At 40.7% G+C, this 26,302-nt stretch overlaps 1 protein-coding gene across 20 annotated transcripts in view; it reads right to left on the bottom strand.

The window, feature by feature from the left end:
* CDH18 (cadherin 18) overlaps positions 1-26,302 on the bottom strand; it is a 644,661-nt gene that overhangs the window by 345,217 nt on the left and 273,142 nt on the right. The window contains exon 1 of one of the 20 annotated variants that reach the window (XM_045007552.1): positions 23,828-23,896. The exons of 16 other annotated variants lie outside the window; for them this stretch is intronic. The gene's annotated coding sequence lies outside the window, so the exon portion shown is untranslated. 3 more of the 20 variants (XM_045007549.1, XM_045007556.1, XM_045007555.1) reach the window with 3 other exon arrangements.

Genomic DNA, 26,302 nt, shown 5'->3' with positions numbered 1-26,302 from the left:
CACTATTAGTCTTTAAATTCCTCACCTCCCGCCTCAGGAAGCTGAGCATTGTAACTCCCCTTCTGTATATTTCTAACCATCAAAAGCTATTATCTTTTTGTTTACCATAAATCAGGGGTGGGCAAACTACAGCCCACGGGTAGTATCCAGCTTTTCAGGGCTTTGGATCTGGCCTGCGGGATTGCCACCCCCATGGAGCTGCAGGCCCAGTACTGCTGCTGGAAGCGGCCAGCACCACATCCCTGCGGCCCCTGGGACCCTGGGAGAGGGGGACAGAGGGCTCTGTGCGCTGCCCTCGCCTCAAGGCACCATCCCCACAGCACCCATTGGCTGGAAACGGAGCTTCTGCTCCTCCTCCCCCAGGGGCCGCAGGGACATGGTGCTTCCAGCAGCAGCACAGTGCGGGGCCAGGGCAGGCAGGGAGCCTGCCTTAGCCCCGCTGCACACCACTGCCACCCCGGAGCTGCTCCAGGTAAGCAGCACTGGGCCGGAGCCCACACCCCAAAACCCTCCTGCATCCCGCACCCCAACCCCGTCGTATCCCTCCTGCACCCCAATACCCTGCTGTCAGCCTCCTTGTACACCCTGCACCCCTCCTGTGCCCCAACCCCCTGCCCTGAGCCCTTGCCACACTCCACACCCCCTCCTGCACTCCAACCCTCTGCCCTGAGCCCCTTCCTGCACACCACAATCACTCCCACACCCCAACCCCCTGCCCCAGCCCTACATTCATGGCCCTGCATGCAATTTCCCCACCCAGATGTGGCCCTGGGGCCAAAAAGTTTGCCCTCTCCCGCCATAGATAGTGCCTCTGACTCACTTTGTTGTGGGGAACCTGCCTCACAATCCCATATAAATGTATGTGGCTAGCCACTGTGGGAGAACAGCAGTGCATTGCAATGGCACACAACCCATCATAAAGAAATCTCCCAACATTTACAACTTGAAACAGTGCAGCTATATCATTTCAAGAAGTGATTTTAACAACTCTCAGAAAGTAAACATACTGGGACTGATCAGTGTTTGATCAGAAGCTTTCTACGGGAAACCCAACTGTTCCAGGAATTAGTATTGATAATGCTATAGAAGTTATAATATCAGTACCAGACGTAACTGAATAATTGCTGTTGTGGGCACTGTGCTAGAGAAGAAGCTGTCTTTTAGGTGTGATTTAAAACAGAAGTCATCTTGACCATTACACTAGATGCCCAGTTATTATAGTTGGGGCATGTAAGAATCCCATAACAATTTTTGCAAGAGGAGGTCATTAACCATCCTTATGTGCTCCTCTAATTACAATGTGAAGGTTTGGTTGGATATGATATTGTTACTTCCTGTCCTAAACTCTTGCATAGTGTTTCTGTGCTCTTGTTATCAGCTGCTATGTTACACTCGATAATTCTCTCAATTTTGGTAGTGGGTAAAATGATTAGACTAGACTGATGGACAAAGTGTTTATATCATTTAGCAAAATTTATAAACGTTTTGGGATCCATATGGATGAAAAAAGTCCTCAACATTTAAGGCCAGTAACATAACTCCATTCTTGTACCCTGCACACTTGTCTTCTACAAGTTTTTGTACCGGAAAAAATGTTTTTGACTAATATTGATTACATGTAAACTATATTCTCAAGTATCAGAGGGGTAGCTGTGTTAGTCTGTATCCACAAAAACAATGAGGAGTCTGATGGTACCTTAAAGACTAACAGATTTATTTGGGCATAAGCTTTCATGGGTAAAACTCTATGCATCTGAAGAAGTGGGTTTTTTACCCACGAAATCTTAAGCCTAAATAAATCTGTTCGTCTTTAAGGTGCCACTGGACTCCTCGTTATATTCTCAAGTAATTTTCAATTGGTAAGCATTTGCTCATAAAAGCGATAATCAGAAATGATTTCCTTGTGATTCTTTTACACTTTAAATATTCCTTTCCTCCCCATCCCCCATGGCTACTTGAAAAGTCAAAGCACTGAAAGCTTAATTCATCTTCTTGCTTTGGCGCATAGCTGGAATCCAACTGAGTGAATGTAGTCTAAGCATAGAAACAAGAGCAGCACTCTAGGGAATGCATGCACCTAGCAGGGACCTAAAAGCTTCCATTTTTAAGCTCCAACAACAGTATAATGATCTTAGTGATATTACTGTGCTACGAACAAAACAAAAAAAGCGATGGTCACTTTATGCCCTATTAATAAGCCTGCCCTATAATTTTCAAATGCTACCTACATATGACATTTGCTTGAAGGCACAGAGCCATATTGCTGAACTTTACAGCTTTTCCTTCACTGACCTGTACTGTTCCATTGCCATAAATGGGAGATGAATTAGAGTACAGCTATTTGTTCTAATGAGAAATTTATTCCTTTTTGAGAATACCAGTAAGAAATAATGTGTGCTTGTCATACATATACTCACATAGCATGTTTGAAGCATAAGCCAAATATTTACTGTGCTGCCTTTCCCCCCTAATTCTTATTGTCTAACTTACAGAGGGTTTTTAAATCTTTTAATTAAACCTAGAGTCTAATTGCTTGGCTCCCCATAATCCACTTCATCTCTAGCTTCACCAAGGCATCCATGAAGGGAAGCTCAAATTACCAGCTAGAATCAAGTAAAGATATTAGAATATGGCTGTTTAGGGCCCTATCAAATTCCTGGCCATGAAAAATGTATCACGGACCGACCGTGATATCTGGTCTTTTGTGTGCTTTTACTCTATACTACACAGATTTCCCGGGGGGAGACAAGTGTTTCTCAAATTGGTGAACCTGAACCCAAAATAAGTTGCTGGGGGAGCAGTATAAGGTTATTTGGGGGGGGCGGTCGCGGTATTGCCACCCTTACTTATTCACTGCCTTCAGAGCTGGACAGCCGGAGAGCAGCAGCTGCTGCCTGGGAGCCCAGCTCTGAGGCCAGTGCCCCACCACCAGCAGCAGCAGCAGCGCAGAAGTAAGGGTGGCAATACCATATCATGCCATTCTTATTTCTGCACTGCTGTCTGCACAGCTGAGTGGGGGCTGCTGATTGAGGGCTCGGCTCAGCTCTGCAGGCAGCAGCACAGAAGTAAGGGTGGCAACATCATACCATGCCACCCTTACTTCTGCACTGCTGCTGGTGGCATCTCTGCCTTCAGAGCTGGGCTCCCGGTCAGCAGCCGCCACTCTCCAGCTGCCCAGCTCTGAAGGCAGTGCTGCCACCAACAGCAGCACAGAAGTAAGGGTAGCAGTACCGCAAGTCCCCCTGCCGCCCCCCCCCCCAATAACCTTGCAACCCCCCACCCCAACTCCTTTTTGGGTCAGGATCCCTACAATTACAATACAGTGAAATTTCAGATTTAAATAGCTAAAATCATGAAATTTACTATTTTTTAAATCCTATGACCATGAAATTGACCAAAATGGACCATGAATTTGATAGGGCTCTAGCCATAAATTAGTTTAAATAGACACATGACTTACTTGTACTTTTTATTATACAGGGTAGGTTTGTTTCTTTGTGTGTGATGTGATTTGGTTTGGTTTTCTAGCTTACAGAAACAAGCTCACTGCTTTCTTTTTACATATTTAGCTACAATCCACCCCTGGGTGTAAACCCACTGAAGTCAATGGAATTACCTCAGGGATTAATTTAGCCCTGAATGAATTAAAGAAGAAAAGGCTCAGATTTCAAATTCTCCACTTTGTCAAAACAGGTCACCACCACTTAGTAGCTCCTTTTAAAAATATTTTTCTATCACAAGAAAGAATTTCAATACATAGTAGTTGCATCTATCTGCATTCACCCTAGTAATAACAACAGCCACTGTGCATTGATAGAGATGGTTCTTCAAAGAATGCCATAATGCATTCAAAACCTAAGAATAAGCATTCCCAGCACTTTGCTAGAGGTGACTGAGATAAACATGACATTACTAAGGAAAACATGTGTTATCAAAATGCATGTACACCCATATTTGGAAGTTATTCAACCTTACTAGGGGTCATCTAAGGTTATTCTATTAGCAAGGCTGATTATTATGTGTAATATAATTGGAGCCATGACACTGGACAGAAATTTTCAATGTAACAAATGAGAGAACATTAATTAATAGCAACGCAAAGGTAAGTAAGTGGATAGCTTGTACTAATCTATTCTTTAAGAGCCACCCAAGATGTATAACGTCGTGACTGAATGCTGTGGAAATTCAACACATTCAATAACTTGCTGGTGCTCCTCCAAGACATACTGAACATCTTTAGGGGTACAAAGTAAGTGAAAGCAATTAATTGGCCTCAGATCTCCAAGTTAGAATGAAACCGACACTTGTAAATCTAAATAATCTTCTGTCCTAAAATGTTGTATTTTAAAGTAATAACAACAAGTAAATTTATAACAATAACCACCACTTTACACAAGACAGAAAAGAAATATGAGGGAAAGAGGGTCATGACTGACAAGCAATGTTCATGGGAAAATATCATAAATCTCATTCTGTTGGTATTGCCACAAAGCCTGATCGAATTGTCCAGATTGGATTAAAAGGAACTGTGGTGCTGTTTGGTGTGGTGGTGTGTCCCCCTCTTCTCTGCCCTATCAAGGTCGAAGAGAGAGAGAGCACAATCACAGACTTCAATCTAAAAATTGTGAACTACATTTACATTCATAGGGCATGTCTAAAAAAGGTACCAATGTCTTTTGGACATGACCAGCGTGATTTTTATAGCGATAATCTATCTCAATTTAGTGTCTACTCTCCTCCATGAAAGATAAAGGGTGAGAAGAGAGCTGAAGAGCAGCAGAAAGTACATGAACTGGTGAGCATATATACTGTACAGATGCCCACTGTGAAGGATAATTCAAGCCAGTTTCCCAAATCCTTTCAGTAGCATTACAAGTAGATGAATATCCTGTGCTTATTCTGATCTCACAACAGTTTTATATTGGTGCCCTTCCACTAACTCTGACAAAAGTCCTCGTGATTTATGCTGGTGTAACACAAAACAAAATCATGTTCCCTATCTTTCTTTTTGGTTTTGGTAAATTGCCAAACAAGATTTTCACTTTTCGAACTCCAGATCAGCCATTTAAAATGAAATCACTTATGTCATCTTATATCTAAATGATGACAGAGAACAATGGCCGAAACAAAGTGTTACTTATCAAACTCTTTCAAGCAAGTATTAATTCAATTTAAATCCAAAAATGTAAACCCTAGAAAGCAGCAGGTTGTCTAGACATTTTCAGCTGGAGGGCAAGAGGAACCAAATGGCCACAATCAATCAGTGCTGTGGGGCAGATTATCTAGCCTGCTTTAGTAGCACCACTCAGGCAGTACTGGGGGAGGAGAAACCACCTTCAGGTCCCTTATCAGGCTTCCCATGGCTCCTAGGCTCTCCAGCAGACTGCCAGCTGGACTACAGAGGACCTGGGAGTCTCCAGGCTATGAGGGTCACAGTGCTTGTTCACTGCCTGGCTAACCAGCACCTCAGACAGCTGATTCCTGGATTACTAAACTGCCTGGCTAGCTGCCCTCCCAGGCAGCATGGAACAGTGACCAGCCAGGAAACTAGGCAGCCCACCCATTCACCCACCCATCCAATAGGCAGCCAACAACCTAAAAAAATCCATTTTTGTTCTGCTATGGATTTTTTTCTGGAAATCTCTTCCCATAAAAAAAAGTTTGTCCTTTTTAATTTTTTGTCCCAAGCTGAGATGAGAAAATATTCAGAAACGTTTCTTTTGTAGGAAAGGATTTCCATTTCCAGCCATTTGTAGGGCCATAACCAGTTATTAGTTCTCCTCGTCTCCTGTTTTCCACATCTGCTGAACTGCCCTTGATGGTGGTGATAGAAGGTACCCAGCCTTTGCTATGCAGTCCCCTGGGCTCAAGCAGGGCCAGATCATTCATATTCTGCTTCCCTGAGACTCCAGTGCATCTGGCAGCAAGCCTCCAAACCCAGACAGACCAACTTGTGCTAACGGGGCTCGAGTTAGCACATTAACAATTAATTCAGCAGCACAGGAGGCTATGGAGCAGTCTGAACTACTCTCTCATTTCTGCGCAATGCAGCAGTCAGCCAGAGAGGGAGTTGAGCTGATGACCAGCTGCAGCAGAAACAGGAGAGTAGCTGCTCAGAAGCACATACCAGAGCCTGGGGCAATAGAAGAAGTGGGAAGGAGTTTTGAAGGCCACATTTCAGCTTAAAAACATGCCTTAGAGAGCACTTTTTCAATTAATAACCTAATCCAAATTTTCTTAACACTGTCTTTCTCAAGAGCCAACTTTTAGAACCCTGTGGATACTCTTGTGCTAGAACATATCTTCCTTTGTGATGCAGTAAATATATAGAAGGCTTCTATTAGAAATACCCAACATATCAGGATCTCAGTTGTCACCTGGAGTTAAGTTATGAGTTCAGGAGATCAGACTAGATGATCGCAACGATCCTTTCTAGTCTTGGAATCTGTGACTCTCCATGGAATGCTAATAGTGACATTATGACAAGTGAACCAACAATCCATATGCTGAGATAATTTGCTGAAATATTACATCTGAGAAAGCAGTGTTTCTTCAAATGGCAAGGGACATTACATCAGCAGGGATAAGTAGTAGTTTGGCAGTGCCATACTGGGGTCCTTACATAGATATGGTGCGATGATGTGGTAGCAAAGTCTAGAATGTGATAAACACAGACTATGTTAGTGCTGGTCATTTAGAAAAGGTGGTTCATTTTGTTCCCACCTGGCATTAGGTTACGACCGGTGGGTAAATTATGTGTGAGTTGATTGTAAGACCGATCAGAGTTTGTGAAACTGAAGCTGCCTTCTCTGTATTATAGCTGCCTTCTCTGCCTGTTGTCTAAATTGTTTGTGGCAAGAAGAGTATTATTTACTTAGTCCTCACATTATGTTTGAATCTTTATATTGTAATTCAGAAAGAATTTGACATACCCTCTAAGCCATTATCTAAATAATTTATGAAGATATTGAACAGAACCGGACCCAGAACCGATCCTTGCAGGACCTCACTCAATATGCCCTTCCAGCTTGACTGTGAACCACTGATAAATATGCTCTGGGGAATGGTTTTCCAACCAGTTATGCACCCATATTATAGTAGTTCTGTTTTGGCTATATTTCCATAGTGTGTTTATGCACATGCAAGATAGGATCAAAAGCCTTACTAAAGTCAAGTTATACCACACTGACTGCTTCCACCTTATCCACAAGGCTTGTTATCCTATCAAAGAAAGCTATCAGGTTGCTGAGACATGGTTTGTTCTTGAAAAATCAATGTTAACTGTTACTTATCTTATTATGTTCTAGATATTTGCAAACTGATTACTTGATTTGCTTCATTATCTTTCCAGGTAGTGAAGTTAAGATGGCTGGTCTGTAATTCCCTGGGTTGTCCTTATTACCATTTTTATAGATTAGCACTAAATTTTCCCTCTTCCAGTGCTCTGGAATCTTCCCATGGGATCTTACTACCAACTCCCTAAGTTTGCTAAATGGTGTAGTGTCAATGAATACTTATAACTAGAGTTGGGATTAGTTCCAGTACATGGTCTTTCTGAAACCAGAAAAACTAAGAAGCAAAATTTAGAATGAAATCTAAATTTCAAACAGGTGTCCTTTAGTGAATGTTCTCCAAATGATGAGATGATGAATGAATTAGTATTAAGACTGTTAGAAGATGATTTGTATGGCATCCTAAAAATAAAAATGTGGATAGATAGACTTAGGAGATAAAGAAATGTACACCAGGGAAGAACTAAGAACTAGACTAAGTCACTTAAAAGGACTGTTTTGTTTCTTTTAACAGGTCTATGTCATCTTGTCATGGACCTATTGGTACCTAACATCTGGGTGCAATGACATCTTGTCCTGTTTTATCTCATCATATTGCTCTTGTAGTGTGATGTTTTATTGGTGATGTTTCAGAGCAATGACATATCATCCACAGAAATAAATATATAGGGCCAGATTCACTGAAGCAGGTCCAGAGAGTTTTAAATTAAAATTCACTCTTCCAGCCTGTTCCCTTGCATGCTCTGTTGTAATCTCACTCAAGCTTAAAGAAAGGCAGATGGCATTCCTGGTGCCTGCACTCCTTTGGGGTTTCTATCATGAGTGGGCAGCTTCAAATCCACCAGTAACTGAACAGCAGTTCCTGCAGCAACACACATCAAGAAGAATGTAATGAATCAGTATATTCCCTAACTATGTCCTGCTAGTATCTGTTAGCAAATATTAACCCTTTTCATTCTTTCTTTGTGTATATTTGATTCATTTATATATTAACTGTTCTTTAGAATCTTTAGCTTCAACAAAGAGTGTGTCTGAATTCTAAGGCCCAGAACACTGGTCCTTGACCAACAAGTAACCCTATTCAGGAATGTTATGCATTATATGCTGTATTTTAACAATCTTGGGTGCCTTCATGTCTATAAAACTCCAGCTATCCTTGGAAACCATCTCCTTAACATATCTATAAGCTTACATATGAATGTATAGACTTGGGAAACTAATAAGGGATGATTGTTACAGCAGATGTTTTCTTTGGGGAATCAACAGGGAAGAATGATTGTGGGGTAAGAAGGGTCCACAGGGATATTATCTTGAAGAATTGTTAGTCCTCTCAGCTGTAAATAATCATGCCTTCATATGTAAATCAGGTAAACTGAGAATGTATAGAAATGATATAACAACATATGTTTCTTTGACAAAGAGGTATTCTTTGTCTATAACCCTATATAATGACACTGGTATGGGAACTTATTGGGGAAATGGAAACTGTGTGTCCCTTCAGATACAGTGAAGGAGAGACACAGACAGCTCTTCATGTGACAACAAAGGGTGATAATATATCTATTTATTTCTGTATTCTATATAGTGCTGTACTAATGTCTGATTGATAATCTTTGATTAAAGCATTCCAATTGAGCTTGTTATTTGACAGTCTTGAGTCATTAACTCAGACACACAACAGCCCCTTTTACAGCCAGTGCTCACTCAATTTTGGGGCTTCACTGGTCTAAAAGTTTGTGGTGTTTAGATATTGCTTGTGATTATTAGAACTGGGAGCACTGGTTGTTGGGAGTCTGAAAGGACAGGAAACAGGAAGGATGAGGGAGGAGTTGAGGAGGCAGAGTGGGAGTTACAGAGGGTGCAGCAGCAGCTTGGTAAGGAGGTTTCCACTTTAAAAATAAAGTCCTGTTGAAGTTTGTTATTACCTTGCCTGGTTGATACAACAAACTTCTCCATCAGAGAGTGCAAATTTTCTACAACTAGAGTCCACCCACCTGTTGAACAAGGACTCTTGCCTGAGTTTAGTCCATAGTCTTGGTTGTATAACTCCTTAGTCCACAAACATATGTAGATGTTATGTCTCTGATAACTGATTTCTTAGAAAAAGTAAATGCAGTAGATCTAACCCATCTAGATTTCAGTAAGTCATTTGATACAGTTCCACATGGAAAATGATTAGTTAAATTGGAGAATATGGGGACTAATATGAGAATTGAAAGGTGGATAAGGATCTGGTTAGAGAGGAGACTACAAGAGGTCTTAATGAAAGGTGAACTGTCAGGCTGGAGGGAGGTTACTAATGGAGTTCCTCAGGAATCGGTCTTCGGCTCTTATTTACCTTTTTTTTTAATGGACCATGGCACAAAGAGTGGGAGTGTGCTAATAAAATATGCAGATAACACACAGTTGGGTAGTACTTCCAATACAGAAGAAAACTGGAATATCATACAAGAAGATCTGCATGACCTTGAAAACTGGAGTAATAGAAATGGGATGAAATTTAATAGTGTGAAGTGCAAGTGCATTTAGAGACTAACGAGAAGAGTTTTTGCTATAAGCAGAGGACTTATAAGTTGGAAAAGACAGAGGAGAAAAAAGACCTGTGTGTTTTGGTTGATGACAGGATGACTATGAACCTCCAATGTGATGCAGCCATGAAAAAGGCTAATGCAATCCTAGGATGCATCAGGCGAGGTATTCCAGTAGAGATAGGCAAGTGTTAGTACCACTAGACAAGGCACTAGTGAGACCTCATCTGGAATGCTGTGTGCAGTTCTGGTCTCCCATGTTTAAGAAAGATGAACTCAAACTGGAACAGGTGAAGAGAAGGGCTACTAGGACAATCAGAGGGATGGAAAACCTATGTTAGGAGAAGAGATTCAAAGAGTTTCACTTGTTTAGCCTACCAAGAAGAAGCCTAAGGGGAGAGAAGATTGCTCTTTATGAATACATCAGAGAGATAAATACCAGAGAGGGAAAGGAGTTACTTAAATTAAGCGCCAATGTTGACACAAGAAAAAATGGATAAAAACTGGCCATCAACAAACTTAGGCTTGAAATTAGACAAAGATTTCTAACTATCAGAGGAATGAAGTTCTGGAACAGCCTTCCAAGGGAAGCCATGGGGGCCAAAAACCTGATTGGCTTCAAGATTAAGCTTGATAATTTTATGGAGGGAATGATATGATAAGACTGCTTGCAATGGCATGTAGCTGATCTCTGACTGCTAGTCACAAATATCCTCAATCGCCCGTGATGAGACACGAGATGGGGAAGGCTTTGAGTTACCATAATTCTTTCCCAGGTGTTTGGCTGGTGGGTATTGCCGAAATGCTCAGAGTCTAACTAATCACCGTATTTATTGTCAGTGTAGGGAGCCAGCGTGGCTTCCCTCCGAACCTGAGGGTAAAGAGCCACTCTCTCAGCCTGAGGGGGCGGGGCCAGACCAAGCTTACTCTACCCCCTGGAAGGGGACGGGTGGAACAGGAAGTACAAAAGGTGGGTCCCTTAGCCCAGTCAGGGCAGCACCAGGGAGGGAGACAGACACAGACCACTGGCTGCTCCCTTCAAAACCTGCTGCTGGTCCAGGGGAGGCCCTGAACCAGGAGAAACCTGACCTGGAGGAAGGACAGGGGCTGCCTGCCACTGAGTACCCAGAGGAACTGGAGGAACCTGAGGCAGACGGGGAGCTGGAGCTGCCAGCAGCTGAGAACCCAGAGGAAATGGAGGAGCCTGATGCAGAGGGGGAGCTGGAGCTGCCAGCAGCCGAATACCCGGACGAGCTGGAAGGCCCGGAGGGACTCGCTCAAGAGACCAGGTAGGAAGGAGCCCAGGGACAGAACTGCACCATGCGGTGAGTCTATTTGGTCAGCGTGTTGCAGAAGGACCCCTGCTGACCCAGTGGCGGGACCCTCGCCCTGCCACTGTCAGGGCCCTGGGCTGGAACACAGTGGAGTTGGGTGGGCCTGCGTTCCCCTACCCCGGCCAACCCGCCTCGGGTAGCAAACTCCTGATAGCGCGCTACAGACCCTCGCCGACGCTCCCCTGCCTGAGGAGCGCACTACAGACCCTCGCCGACGCTCCCCTGCCTGAGGGGCGCGCTACAGACCCTCGCCGATGCTCCCCTGCCTGAGGGGCGCGCTACAGACCCTCGCCGACGCTCCCCTGCCTGAGGAGCGCACTACAGACCCTCGCCGATGCTCCCCTGCCTGAGGGGCGCGCTACAGACCCTCGCCGACGCTCCCCTGCCTGAGGAGCGCACTACAGACCCTCGCCGATGCTCCCCTGCCTGAGGGGCGCGCTACAGACCCTCGCCGACGCTCCCCTGCCTGAGGAGCGCGCTACAGACCCTCGCCGACGCTCCCCTGCCTGAGGGGCGCGCTACAGACCCTCGCCGACGCTCCCCTGCCTGAGGGGCGCACTACAGACCCTCGCCGACGCTCCCCTGCCTGAGGGGCGCACTAGAGACTCTTGCCAGTGCCCCTCCCTCTGCTAATTCCCCAGTGACAGAGGCATGACCCAGAACAGCCAGTGAGGCAGTAGCTCCCCGCCACCCCCTAGCGGCTCAGTGGGCCAACCGACATGGATCACAGTCAGGAAAGAGTTCTCCCCTGAGTCAGATTGGTAGAGACCCAGAGGGTTCTTTGCCTTCCCCTGGAGCATGGGGCACAGGTCACTTTCAGGTTTAAAACTAGTGTAAATGGTGGATTCTCTGCAACGTGAGGTCTTTAAAACTTGATTTGAGGACTTCAGTAACTCAGCCAGAGGTTAGGGGTCTATTACAGGAGTGGGTGGGTGAGGTTCTGTGACCTAAAATGTGCAGGTGGTCAGACAAGATGACCATGATGGTCCCTTCTGGCCTTAAAATCTCTGAGTCTGAGGAAAAGATTGTGCTACAAGTGGGACATGGTACTGATGAAGAAAGTACACCATACCATTACCATTATTGGTAATCCAAATGAAATAGTCAAATCTGTCTCTCTGTTTCCTCTTCTTTCGAATAAAACTTCTTCCCTTTCATATCTGCACTACTACACACAGGATTTTTCCAACAATAATGCCATTGAAGGATACAGATATTGGCAAATTTGCCTAGAAGACTAATGTCTACTCTGTGAAGCCTTGTTTTTGTTTCTGATTTATCTATTAGAAGAGACTCTGATATTCTGTGTTTTGCTATGTTCTTTAGATTGTTTGCATTGAAACTTACATGATATTCATCAAGTATTTAGATGAAGAAAGCAAAAACAACAAATAGATCTATATGAAACCCAGCAGTTTTGCTTCCCAGTTGTTCATGTACATATTTTCTTTGGTTCTCTCTGCAATGTTTTGCTTTAAGATTTTGATTAATTTTAACCCAAAATTCAAAGTGAGTTTTATTTGAAATTGCTGTGTTTCACTTGACATAGTGTCAAATCCATGTATGTAACTTCATTGTGAAATAATGTATTAGTGATATGATAATGGAAGTTAGCATTAGAAAAGACCTATCAATAACTCCATTCTTCCGGCATATACAGAAGGTGTTCTCTAGACTATGCCGTAAACCAGGAGTCGGCAACCTTTCAGAAGTGGTGTGCTGAGTCTTAATTTATTCACTCTAATTTAAGTTTTCTCGTGCCAGTATTACATTTTAATGTTTTTAGAAGGTCTCTTTCTATAAGGCTATAATATATAACTAAACTATTGTTGTATGTAAAGTAAATAAGGTTTTTAAAATGTTTAAGAAGCTTCATTTAAAATTAAATTAAAATGCAGAGCCCCCCGGACTGGTGGCCAGGACCCGGGCAGTGTGAGTGCCACTGAAAATCAGCTCGCGTGCTGCCTTTGGCACGCGTGCCATAGGGTGCCTATCCCTGCCGTAAACACTTTATAGCTTATTCTCTAAGGTACTCTGGAGTGGTGTGACTTATAATAATATATTTTAAAATGTTTTTCTTTTCCAGATTCAGATGTCCCTGTAAAGAGACTTCCATTGTATCCCTGCCATAGGTCACTGACTGGATGGTTTTTTTTTTCCTGATGTTCATCCTACATTTTTCCTTTCTTAGTTTAATTGAATCACTCCTGTTTGTACCACATTGTTTCCCCATACTGCATGGCTACCTCACTGAAATATGGTTCTACATGACACTAAGTGGATCAGATAACTTGCAGTGTCTTTCCCCCATGGAGATTTGTTCTTAGTCTCTAGCTTTGAAAGCCAGTAAAAATACCCCACTCATCATCAAATCAACAAGTGTATATAGTAATTATTTTTGAAAGGTCAGATCACAGCTGGGAACATTTATGGCTAGATTGTGCTTTAAGGCATTGTCCTGAGCAAAGGGCTCCACCACAGGAATACACCCCTCTGAGACATAACTGCTGCTTTTTCCAGCTTTCCCTGGAGTGACTTAACTCTGGTGCTCGATGCATCAGGGAACTGGAACCAAATCTCAATCCAGTTTCCATCTTCACCAACGGCTCCAGGTGAGGGGAAGTATGTGAGCACACAGAACCCACTCACTCCTGTATGTCTGGGTAGCCCATACCGGGAGCGGTGGGGGGAGGGGAGGCTCTTATTCCCTATGTCTCTTTTACATAGCTGTACAACTGAAATAGGAGTTGAGTCATTACACCAAATGAGGGGAAAATAATATGGATAATATAAGACCCTGATTCTGCCCACCTCATACTGAGTAGTTCCTTACTCTGAAAACAGTTTTACTAAAATCAATGGGAAGTAACATACTATACCAGCAAGGAAGACAGAATCTTTGGTGGGATATATGGAAACTATTTTAAAATCTAAGGATCAAAAGCAGTCTCCATAAAACATATTTCTAACAAGTCAAAGAAAGTTGGTAGTTTAGATGGTTTTGATGAGATGTGTGTTTACTCCTTTTCGCCATTCTACCCACACTGCTTCAAATGTACCAGCTGCAGTAGATAATAACCAAAAAAATATTTTGCTGTCCACAAATAAGTTTTTGAGATGCCAAAATGTCACTGTCAAAAATAGATAGTTAAGGGTTAATGCCTCTTTTACCTGTAAAGGGTTAAGAAGTTCACCTAGCCTAGCTGACACCTGACCAGAGGAACCAATGGGGGAACAAGATGTTTCAAAAGGAAGGATGGAAGTTTCCTTTGTTTAGAGTCAGTTTCAGCCGGAGTGGAAAAGATCAAGGAACCAGCCTCTTATCAGAGTAGTAAGTTTTAGAAAATAATAAATAGGTTTGTTTATTTTCTTTTTGTAACTTGTCTTGGCATTAGGGGAATAATCAAATTGGGTATTCTTGTGTGTACTAAGGTTTTTGCCCAGGGGAACATCCTGTGTTTTAAATCTGTTGTCTGTGAGATCAGCTTGTATGCTATCTCCCAGAGGGTTTTTTTTCTCCTTTTACCTTTCTTTTCTTTAAATTAAAAGCCTTCTTTTTAAGAACCTGATTGATTTTTCCCTGTTGTTAAGATCCAAGGGGATTGGATCTGGACTCACCAGGAATTGGTGGGGGAAAGGAGAGAGGATGGTTAAATTCTCCTTGTAGTAAGATCTAAGGGGTTGGATCGGTGTTCACCAGGAAATTGGTGGAGTCTCTCAAGACTACCCAGGGAAGGGAGTTAGTCCTTGGGAGTGGTGGCAGCCTATTGATCTAAGCTGTTAATTAAGCTTAGGAGGTTCACATGCAGGTCCCTACATCTATACTCTAAGGTTCAGAGTGGGGGTAAATCCTATGACAGTCACTTCTGCAAATACCAACTTTTGCAAAAGCACTACAGTCTAATCTTCACACAAGGCATCGTTACCTGGGAACAGAGTTAGGCATAATGGTTTTAAATAGGCCTCTCAGGCTAAAAATCAATTTATTCACATTAAAGGGATACTTGTTGAAGCATGACAGATGTTCTTTTAATGGCTCATTCAGCACACTACATCTCAAGCAGGGTGGACACGCCTGTACTTGCTGATAGTCTCAGTTTCTTTTATGCATCAAGAGGCATTTAAGATTTGTAAATGTAGATGCTGGGGTGGGGAGGGCAGGACAATTTACAATGTATAATACAGCAGCCACAAACAACTGGAGGCCAGAGATCTGGACGATGGAGGTGGAGGTGACAGAGAGATCACTGATTTAGATTTATGAATTCTATTTAGGTTCTTATACCGCCATCATCACTGCCATATCTAAACATCTTCCAGTAGAGGATCCTAGCTTAAACTAACTGCACTCACGTGCCAGTATGACTCAGCAGTAATTATCCTGAATCTTAATGTACGGTATAACATCTGTGCCAAGAGGGACTCAGAAAGAACTTTGCATTCCTTTCATATAAGGTCTTAAACTCTGCTACTTTGACACAGCATATTATTATTTATTTGCTTTACAGTAGCACCTACAAGCCTAAGTCATTAATGATTTAACATGATAGGAAAATCTACCAAGCACAATTTAAAAAACACACACACACACACACACACACACACACACACACACACACACACACACACACAAACAGCTGAGTACTGGTAAGACAAGTGACAATTGGACTTTTTCCTAGCTTCTTACTGAACTTGTACAGTCGCCATTTTTGTAATAAGATGGGACAAGATTCTTAACCCCAAATAAAGACTGCACCACAATTGTTATAGTTCAGATTTCCATCAAAATTCTTGATTAAAAATATTACAAAATAAGAACAGGTATTTTAGATACAGAGAGTAGTAGCCAACAACTTGAAAGAATAAATATTGCATCGGGATCTTAGTGCTATAATAGTCCTTTAATGCATATCATTATTAGGCTATTTCTTACTTCATCTCTGTTTAAATTACATTCCCCGCAGACAGTGTGTTCTCTACAAAAATCAGAACAGTCCTATTATAACTAAGTTTCATGGACTTCAAAGTATTTATTTCTTTTCCAGCATATCATTACTTTTATGTGAAATAAAGCATAGGCTGTCAACTATATATGCTGAAATATGTAATTTTTGGTCCTTTTATGGAGAATTCTATGAAGAGTACATCTCTCCATGAGATTTCCAACTGACTGTTAATGGGAAGTAAAATTATAGCTACAGATCTTCTGTCCTGCAGCAAAGCCTTATAATAAATCCCACAGCAGGGTCACCTGCTTCAGTCCATCTTTTGGTATAAAAAACGCTAACCAAATTGTTTCTGACTATGAGTTTGATGCTTTTGACAGTCAACCCCTAAAGGGATATTCAGCACCCTACTGATTTAGGAGAGTGAGAATCAATACATATAAGATAAACGCACTCCTCTTATCACCCCAGAAAACAAAACATTATAAACAAGTTCATTAGTCTAACCTCTTTTCCAACTGTCATAATTAAAATCTAATCTTATTTCTTCACACAACATGACACTCAGCCTATTATGAAATTGGTCATTCAGTTCAGAGGAATTTGGGGCACATTAAAACAAAGAATTTTGTTTAATGTTAATGATAGTGCGTGTATGTGCAAGGACTGCATATTCAAACATTTATGACAGAGAAAATTAGTATATTCAGCACTATACCTCATAGTAAGTCTCTGTAGGTATATGTCTGTTCTGTATATACAGTATTCCTTTTGAAAAAAATCACATTTTCATGAGATGTTCAGCAGCCACAGAACACTGGGGCTATATGAGAGCATATTTGTAATGTATATCTATCCTGGGTCACTTAAAATAGAAGAATTTTGAAAAAGACAATATTATGTGTCTTAACAGCCCATTCAGAGTAATTATTAAGTCTTTAGTTCCATTAGCTATTTAAATGTTGTTCATTTAGTGCAGTCCCAAGTTAAGTGCTATTAGTGGATAAAAAATAGATAGCGTGAGTTCAGAGTAACTTGAATGAGAGAATTAGATTTGTAGCATGGCCCAGTGAAAAAAAGATGTAAAGGGCCCAACTCTGCTTCCACTGAAGACAATGGCAGATGTTCAATTAACTAAAATAGGGAACAAGTGTTCATTTAACAATCCATCAAAAGAAAACAAATATTCTCCTTCATAACAAAGTTCTGATTTGCTGACCAATGGATAAAAACTTCTAAAAGTGAGTCTTGTGTTCCTTGGTTCCTTCCATTTGCTTTGCAAAAGTTAACAAGTTATGAATAAGTCTCAGATGATTTGATGGTTTCAATTCAGTACAGAAAACATAAAAAACCCTTTAAATATACACGAGTCATTTTTGAATTCAGCAAAACTCTGAAAGTCAGTCTGGAAAAATCATGAGCACAGAATCTCTCTCGAGCTTTCCAGTACCCCTTCAGATGTGTCAGAAATAGTGGCATTGCTTATGGCAATACTTGCAGCATTTCAATGCTTCTGCCTAGTTGCTCAGGTAAGACCAGGAAGCTACACAGCTGTGCAAAAAAAGGATACTGTAGGTTATAAATCATATTTCCATATCTATATTACTAAATTGAATTAATTTTAAGCTAATTTAGTTTAACCATTACTTATGGGGAGACCAGAGGGTGGGAAGGTGGTTTTGTTTTTGGATTTCTAATGTAGTCAGTTTCACTCTTGTTTCTAAGTAGGTGCCAGTCAATTTCACTTTCCAATTTTCATGCAGTAGCACAGTATTCCTAGGTTTGAATTTTACACACTGCAGAGGAGTGTTCATTTGTTAAAGTATTTAGCAGATGTTGTGAAGGGCACAGAATACATTTATGCTTTAAAAGACTGAAGAGGCTTCTAATTTGTTTCTGCGGTTCAAGATACTGGTTTTAATTAAAACATTCCATGGGGACAATGATACTGACCTTCTTTGTCTAGCACTTTAAGATCTACAGATGAAATGCACAATATGAGAGCTAGGTATTATTTCTGGTTTGGGTACTGTACCTTACTTGTGTATTTTACTCTCTCTCTCTCTCTCTCTCACACACGCGCATGCACACACACACACACACTCTTCGGCTTCTGGTCCCAACATCTGTAATACAGAGGCATACAACTATTTAAATTATATTTACACTTTTTGTTTTCACATATCACTAAATGATTTATTCATAGATTCATCTATTATTTTATCTGAACCAGGTTGCACTTTCCTAGCAGACATAAATAACTTCGTTATGTTAAAGCTTTTTAATAATGCAATGCAGTTTTTTATTTCATTTTATTTATACAGTATGCTAAATCCCACTGGCCATTTCTCCATATTTGATTAAAATGCATACACTCTACCTGAAAAATAGGAAAGATTACTTTGATTTCAAAATGTAATCTTGACCAGTTATACACAATATAGAAGGGACGTCTGCATGACTATAAAATGTGGAAAGGATGAAAGGTAACCTCAATCAATAGTGAATAAACAGTACTCTGCATTTTTGTTCATGCATAAGCTTCATTTCCGAACATGCATTAACTGTAACATGTTTACCCTTTTAAATTTTCTTTCATCTTTGTTTTATCTTGTACTTTAACTAAAAAGTGATAAACTCACTGTCACAGAAATAAGTTTTACCACTGAATAAGAGAAAGGACTATGGATATTGCTCTGGTTTCCCAGCCTTTCCAGTTCTTATAGGAGTTCAGTATTGCCAACCCAAAACTTTGAAATATCATGAGTCAGGCTCCCCAAAATCCTAATTTAAAAAATATATATTTTTTTGTTTTAATTTGCCTTCTGCTTTCTTAGCCTTTAGCGTACACTCAGCTCTCTCTCTCTGCAACCATGGGGGCTAGATACTTCCTGAAAAAATAAATACAACTGAGATTCTCATGCTAGCTCCTGGTTCCTGCAGATGTGGCTTTTAAGAAAGCAGTTACAAAAAGTCAGGAGGGAGCAGTTTTAAGGAGGAGCTGCCCAGGATACAGGGCAACTGATCCTTTCAGAAGTCTTTAAAAAGATGGCCAGTGACAGACTGAACCAGAGTACAGTCATATAGCACTCATCAAATCAACAAGTGTATATAGTAATTATTTTTGAATAAGGTGGTCAGAGAGAGAGAGAGAAGCTTATATCGAGTGCATGAAAACACATCTTTTCTTCCCACCATGGCCTCCCAGCATCCAGTGGTGGTGGTAGTAGCAGTGGGGGATAATGGACAAAGCTGGCACCATGGAGACTGTTGCTACAAAGGTGTAGTTTAGAATAGTACTGAGGCTATGCTATATGACTATAGGGCTGGGGAGCTGAAACCAGTTCTTTTACAGCTTCCACACATCTGCTCCATAGTGTTTTCACTATGCAAGAAAAGGCCTAAGGCATAGTTTCTGTAATTGGATTTCATCTGGTGAAGGTGTGACCCAGAGAGAGAAGGGTAACTAGGAGCTGACCCAGGTAAACCTGGATGATTCACAGTCACATACGAGTTGTTATATTTATTTGTGTATGTTTCTCAATGTCCTCCTTGATGCATCACTAAATCACATGTCCACAAACGATACATTTCACCTGCTGTACTCGGTAGAACATTCATTTACAATGCCCATAACCCATACACTTTCTACTGCATTAACAACTCAGGCAACATGCATTAAGCCTTCATATATGAGATTTTCTCACACACACATTAAATATGTTTATATTCCTAGTAAAGGATCTATCTTGGGTTAAGTATGGAATATAATGTATATCAAGTAAGCAAGCATTTCATATTATCTATAGCTAAACCTCTAGTTCTGAGTTTTATTGTTTTTTGTTTTGTTTTTTTAATCGGTAGTGGTTTAATACTTAGTTAAGGAAATATAAATGAATATTTTACTGTACCTACATTGATATGTACCCTCTCATTTAGAAGCTAGTAATCCCACCTTTGTGGTTTACATTATTTTAAGGAGGTTTATAAAATATTAATGTATGCATGGGAAAAAATGTAAAAATATGATTTTTGTATTCACTCTCTCATATACTCAGCCACACACCCATCATTAACAAAAAAAGCAAAGTTGATCATTCTTCCCCATGGTTATCCACACTACACAGTGCAAGGATGTTTGGTATGCACAATCAGGGTGCTGTCAGTAAAGAGAATCACTTTGTTCCTAGGTCCCACCACTGAGGGTTCAAAATGGCATGTGTAACATTGCTTTGTGAACTACTGAGGACAGATTCAGCTCTCAATGATACTTGTGTAACAGCTGAGAGTCTGGAGTAACTCCACTGAACTCAATAACTTCTAGATCCCCTTACTCCCATTAATATGCCTATGCCATAAAATTATCCGTCCTCCTCCCTCATAGACGTAGCCAGCATTTTATTATCAGGACATCTACTCATCCAAATCTGAATAAAATATGCAAAGTGAATAAAGATGCACCAAGAATGTGTGAAAATTTAGTAGCACAACTGAATTCTACTGTCCAATCAAACTTAGCCTATGTACTCCTGATTGAAGACAGGTGATATCGCCACACATTTTCATCACCCTGTAGGGCACTTTCTCACTTGTGCATTCCTTACATTCAAAATTAGCTCATTTGATTTGTGCCTTAGTTCTTGTAAGTTCAGACTATTTTTTAAAATCTTTAAATAAAATTGGAATCTTTTAATGAACTGCATCTCGTTTGTGTCTGCCACAGTTCAGTTATTGTGAAGTATGTTCCTTTGTGTGTCCACACTAGTAATACATTAAGGTTTGTAAAGCACTACTTTATTGTTTAGTTGTAATGCCCATTACTTGATTGAATCAACATCTAATGCTGGTGAAGTGCCTCAAATTTAGCTACAATTAGTGAGAGACAACCCAACCCCCCTCATATTGGCAATGAATTACTTTAAAAAGAAGGCCTCCTGAGTACAAACACATATAGCTTTTTGACCACGTGGAAATATTGTATGACTGTGAAAGAAGTAAAAGGTAAGGGTCAGAATCTAAGGAAACCAACCTTATGGAACTGTGAATATTTCACAGCAGAGGATAAAAGAACTTGGAAGATAGTAGTATCTTGAGGATGGAGCTGTGTGTTAGGGTCTCTCTCAAACAAACTTGGGGCAAACATTTCCTCCCCAATATTGCTTTATATATAATAGATTATTTGGCAACTATTTGGCTTTATAAACACTGTCCAAAAGATATTGTGCTGGCTGGGTAAGTGTGTGTTTCTTGGTGCATCTGTAACATGTGACTCCTCCCAGTTAGGAATGTACCCCAGACTCAGGAAGTAAGTCTCAGAGGAAGTTCAGGTGTGTGTATATTTGAGTGCACAAGCTCACCGCTTCCTGCTTTGGGAAGAGACAGAAACTGGTTTTGGACAGCAGCATCAGCAGCAGGAGGGGAGCTGCCTCTGTACTCTCTTCCAGTAATAAACATATGAAGTTCATTGAGCATGTACATGTATCATCATTCTGAGGACTCTGCCTGCTTGTGCTGACACACTAGTAAGTAGACCACAAGATGCTGTACAATGGGAAATGGGAAACAGAAGAGGAGTTGGAGTTAAATCAAGAAGGGGGGGGAGGAGCTTAACTTCACTAGTTTAAAAACCAAAACCAAACTGTTAAATAAAAGTTAAGATGCTAGGATTAGAAAGGAAAGACTGAATAAATAATATGGAATTGCAAAGTATTATACTGATGTTATATAACTGCAGTCCCTAGCCAAGCAAATGATAGTACAGCTAGACAATTTGGGAGGGAGAGGGGGACAAATAGTAAATTTGCTCAAAAATGTATTTTTGTGGAACTGAACCTATTAGCTAATTTGGTTCTAATTTGCAGAACAGTTTCCGTTGGGAGGGGGGGAAATTAAGTCAAAATGATTTGATTTGGCCATTTCAAAATGAGGCATTTCAACTTTTCATTTGAACCATTTTGAAATATTTGTTTTTCACTTTGAAACATTTTGGTATGGTACAGCATTTCTTTTAGAAATGTAAAGCTTTTTTTATTTTTTAAAGAGAGTGAAAAACACACAAAACCAACCCAATACAAAACCACCTCCACCCCAATTGTTTCAAGTTAAAACATTGTTTCAGTGAGATATATACACACACACACACACACACACACACACACACTTATTTGCTCAGCTCTACTTTGACAGTATCTTCAAATATATATTGGAAATGCCAGAAATATGCTGAGACCTGGAAGAAAGTTCTTGACTATGTGTTAAAGTATAGGTATTTGCTTTTTCCAAGTAATATCACAGTTAGCAAGAATTTCCATATTTTCCATCCCCAGAACAGGGAATTCTAAATTGAAAAGCTAAGACCCTCAAAGTCTGAGAGTGATAAAGAGTCACCCAGCATGGGTCTCTTGACAGCTTGACATGTGTTAGTTAGAAAATGGAAATAGCCCTCAATCCTTCCCAAAAAAGTGAATGGCTTACTGAATCACTAGTTCAGTGAATAGTGATTTTATACAAAACAGCCCAAAGACAGAGGCAAGGTAGACAGTGATATCTGAAATAATATATACAGCATGCCCAAAAAATGATTAAATGAAAGCTCTCTCAGAGCATTACCTCTAATTGGCTAAAATGACACGTATTCTATATCACTAAATGGTTAAACAAAAATAAATTTGAAAAATTAAGGGTCTTGACTTGCATTTGGCAATTTAGCAATAGACAAATATCTGTACATTGAAGTATTACATATATTTTTGGGTAGAAGGTTTACTTCTGTTACAATTATTTTGAAAATGTAATCCCTCACATGGAATTTAAAATCTTTGGATGGAATATACTATGTTGTGCAAAGTATTTCAAAACATACTTCTGCTGAGCAGACTACCACCATAAGGAGTGATATGATTGGCATATAATTGTAAGCTTCACAGGGCATGGATTTTTTCTACTCTCTGCACTGCACATAAGCATATTCTTAACACTTGACACATAACAAAATGAAATGATCCTTTAGTTTCTGAAAGTGTCTAACATTTTGATAATTTAATATGTTTAATATTACTTAATAGTAAATATATATTTGTAAAAAGGCATTATTGCATATTTTTCTTTCCTGTTAATAAAAAACCCTTTATTTGTCTATGCAAATGTGAAGTGGATTAGCTAATAACATTTCTAACAAATATTGGTTTATGTTTGAGTAAGCTACATATTTTTATATAAATGTGTATATCTTAGTCCAATTCTGCTGTGGAAGGGAGCAGCTCAACAGGACAGAATGCCCTTTATAACACTTGAGCAGCATGTGGGGGGCTGGTCAGATACACCATATTACATTATTTGTCTTATTAAAAACATTAGATGTTTAGCATCCATGCTGAGCAAACACAGTTCAGTTTCTAAGGTCTTACTGGAAAGACCCATACAGCAAATCACACTGTAGCTATTTTCTCTACCTTGAAAGGAATGAAGGGCTTAGACAACACTGCTAGGGGTACACCCATTTCTGCTCTCCAAGCCTCCTGATGCTTAGATCACTAAAAATATCCCCTGTTCTGTAACAAAAAATCTACATGAAAAAGATGTTTTTCTTCATTCAGAAATATTACTAGATTATTCAATTCAGGAGGAAGAAGAAACTGAATTAAATTCATGATGGAGCTGGTGTAATTTTAATAGACAATGACTTCAAGCTCTGTCAAGGCTGAGAGCCACCCCAGTATAGCACATACCTGTTGTCAAGGCAAAGGTGACACTCCATAACACAAACACGAAATAGCCCTGTAATGCCACATTCCTTGGGACAGGAGAATTAACCCTATAATATAAGAACATAAGAATGGCCATACTGGGTCAGACCAAAGGTCCATCTGGCCCAATATCCTATCTTCTGACAGTGGCTAATGCCAGGTGTCACAGAGGGAATGAAACAGAACAGGTAATCATCAAGTGATCCTTTCCCTGTCCCTCATTCTCAGCTCCTGGCAAACAGAGGTTAAGGACACCATCCCTGCCCATCCTGGCTAATAACCATTGATGGACGTATCCTTCATTATTAATTTATCTAATTCTTTTTTAAAACCCTGTTATAATCTATAGCCTTCACAACATCCTCTGGCAAAGAGTTCCACAGGTTGACTGTGTGTTGTGTGAAGAAATTCTTCCTTTTGTTTCTTTTAAACCTGCTCCCTATTAATTTCATTTGGTAACCCCTAGTTCTTGTGTTATGAGAAGGAATAAATAACACTTCCTGATTTACTTTCTCCACACCAGTCATTATTTTATAGACCTCTATCATATCCCTCCTTAGTCATCTCTTTTCCAAGCTGAAAAGTCCCAGTCTTATTAATCTCTCCTCATACAGAAGCCATTCCATACTGCTAATAATTTTTGTTGCCCTTTTCTGAACCTTTTCCAATTCCAATATATGTTTTTTTGAGATGGGACGACCACAGCTGCACGCAGTTTTCAAGATGTCAGCGTACCATAGATTTATATAAATGCTATATGATATTTTCTGTCTTACTATCTATCTCTTTCTTTATGATTCCCAACATTCTGTTGATTTTTTGACTGCTGCTGCACACTGAGTGAATGTTTTCAGAGAACTATCCACAATGGTTCTAAGATCTCTTTCTTCAGTGGTAAGAGCTAATTTAGACCCCATCATTTTATATGTATAATTGGGATGATATTTTCCAATGTGCATTACTTTGCATTTATCAACATTGACTTTCATCTGCCATTTTGTTGCCTAGTCACCTAGTTTTGAGAGATTCTTTTGTAATTCTTCACAGTCTGCTTTGTGTCCGTTACAGCTCCATTTTGTTTCTTAAAGCTGTCCCCTTACTCCATTTTGTTCTTGTTCTCCTCTGTGGCCGCCCCTCCCTGGCTATTAAGTTGTTTACCAGGGCCTCTGCCCTTCTCAAAGGGAGGGCCCCTTAAGTTGTTTAACAAAAGCCATTGCCCTTCTCAAAGGGATGGCAACTTGTGCTAAGTGGGACCACTGCTCTGTTCAAAGGGTTAGTCCTGTTATCACCTTGTTAAAACCTGGGCTTGGTGTAGGGTAGGCTCTGTCCAGAGCTGCAAGACCTATTGTGTTTTTAAGATCCTGGGCATGAGTCATACCTCTGGGCTCAGGACTAGTCCAAACATGTCTTGGTGGCTGCCTGCAGTTTTTTTTTTCTCTGCCTTCTCTCCTACCTGTAAGAGGGGGAGCCAATAAGAGTTACTAGCAGGAAGCTGCCAGGGTTTGCCTTTATAAACAGACATTTTTTGAACAGACTTCAGAAAGGTTCTTGCATTGCTGCCTGGTCTGATCAACCAGGGGTTCTGGGGGTCCTTTCTCCACTCTCGTTTTATTTTTGAGCGTACCCCCGTTTTTGAACCCCCCCACGAAGAACAAATTGCTGCCTGAGAGATCTCCTGATTATCAAGACTGTACCGAGCCTTCTGATGTTCTTGCTGCTTCTGCCTCTGCTGCTGCCTTGTGGGATGGTAAGAATCCCTCTGTGAAACTTTCTATACTTTTATTTTATTATTTTAGCTGCTGGCTCTGTCTCCCCAGCACACAGACTCAAGCTAAACCTTGGTCTGTGTCTTAAAACCTCTCTCTTACCACTCCCCTCCCTTGTCCTGGCTGCTGGTTCTGTTTCCCCAACAGACAGACCCAAGCTAACTCCTTGGTCTGTATCTGTAATCTGTTTCTAGTTCTGCAGTGCCTTTGCTGCTAGAAATAAGCCTGCTTGCAGCCACCTCACTGCTGCAGTCACCCCCCCCCTCTTTGGAGCTGTGTCCTGGACACACACCACTCAGCCCTCTGGAACTATCCTTAGCATAAGTTGCACCCATTAAGTTAGGTTTATCATTATACTTTGTAAGTTAGGCTTAGAGAATTGTTGCATTGTGTTTTAATTTGTGTAGTCTTGGTTAAGTTAGCTCATAGATAAGATTTTTGCTGTGTTCTGTATAATTGTAATTGTCTGTCTTCCCACTGCAAACACCCCCCCAGCTTCTCTGTGTCTCTGTGCTCCTACTGCCAAACCTCGATTGTATTGCTGAAGTCCTTGCTGCTTAAACTTACAGCCTGCTTGTTCTCTGTGTGTCTGTGTCTCTGTGCTCCTACTGCCAAACCTCAATTGTATTGCTGAAGTCTAGCACAAAACCCCATTGGTTACTTTTTTCTCTCTGATACCCCTCACATTCTA

The sequence above is a fragment of the Mauremys mutica genome, chromosome 2, assembly GCF_020497125.1.
Source record: "Mauremys mutica isolate MM-2020 ecotype Southern chromosome 2, ASM2049712v1, whole genome shotgun sequence".
In the NCBI taxonomy this organism is placed as follows: Eukaryota; Metazoa; Chordata; order Testudines; family Geoemydidae; genus Mauremys; species Mauremys mutica.
This window is presented reverse-complemented; position numbering and strand designations above follow the sequence as displayed.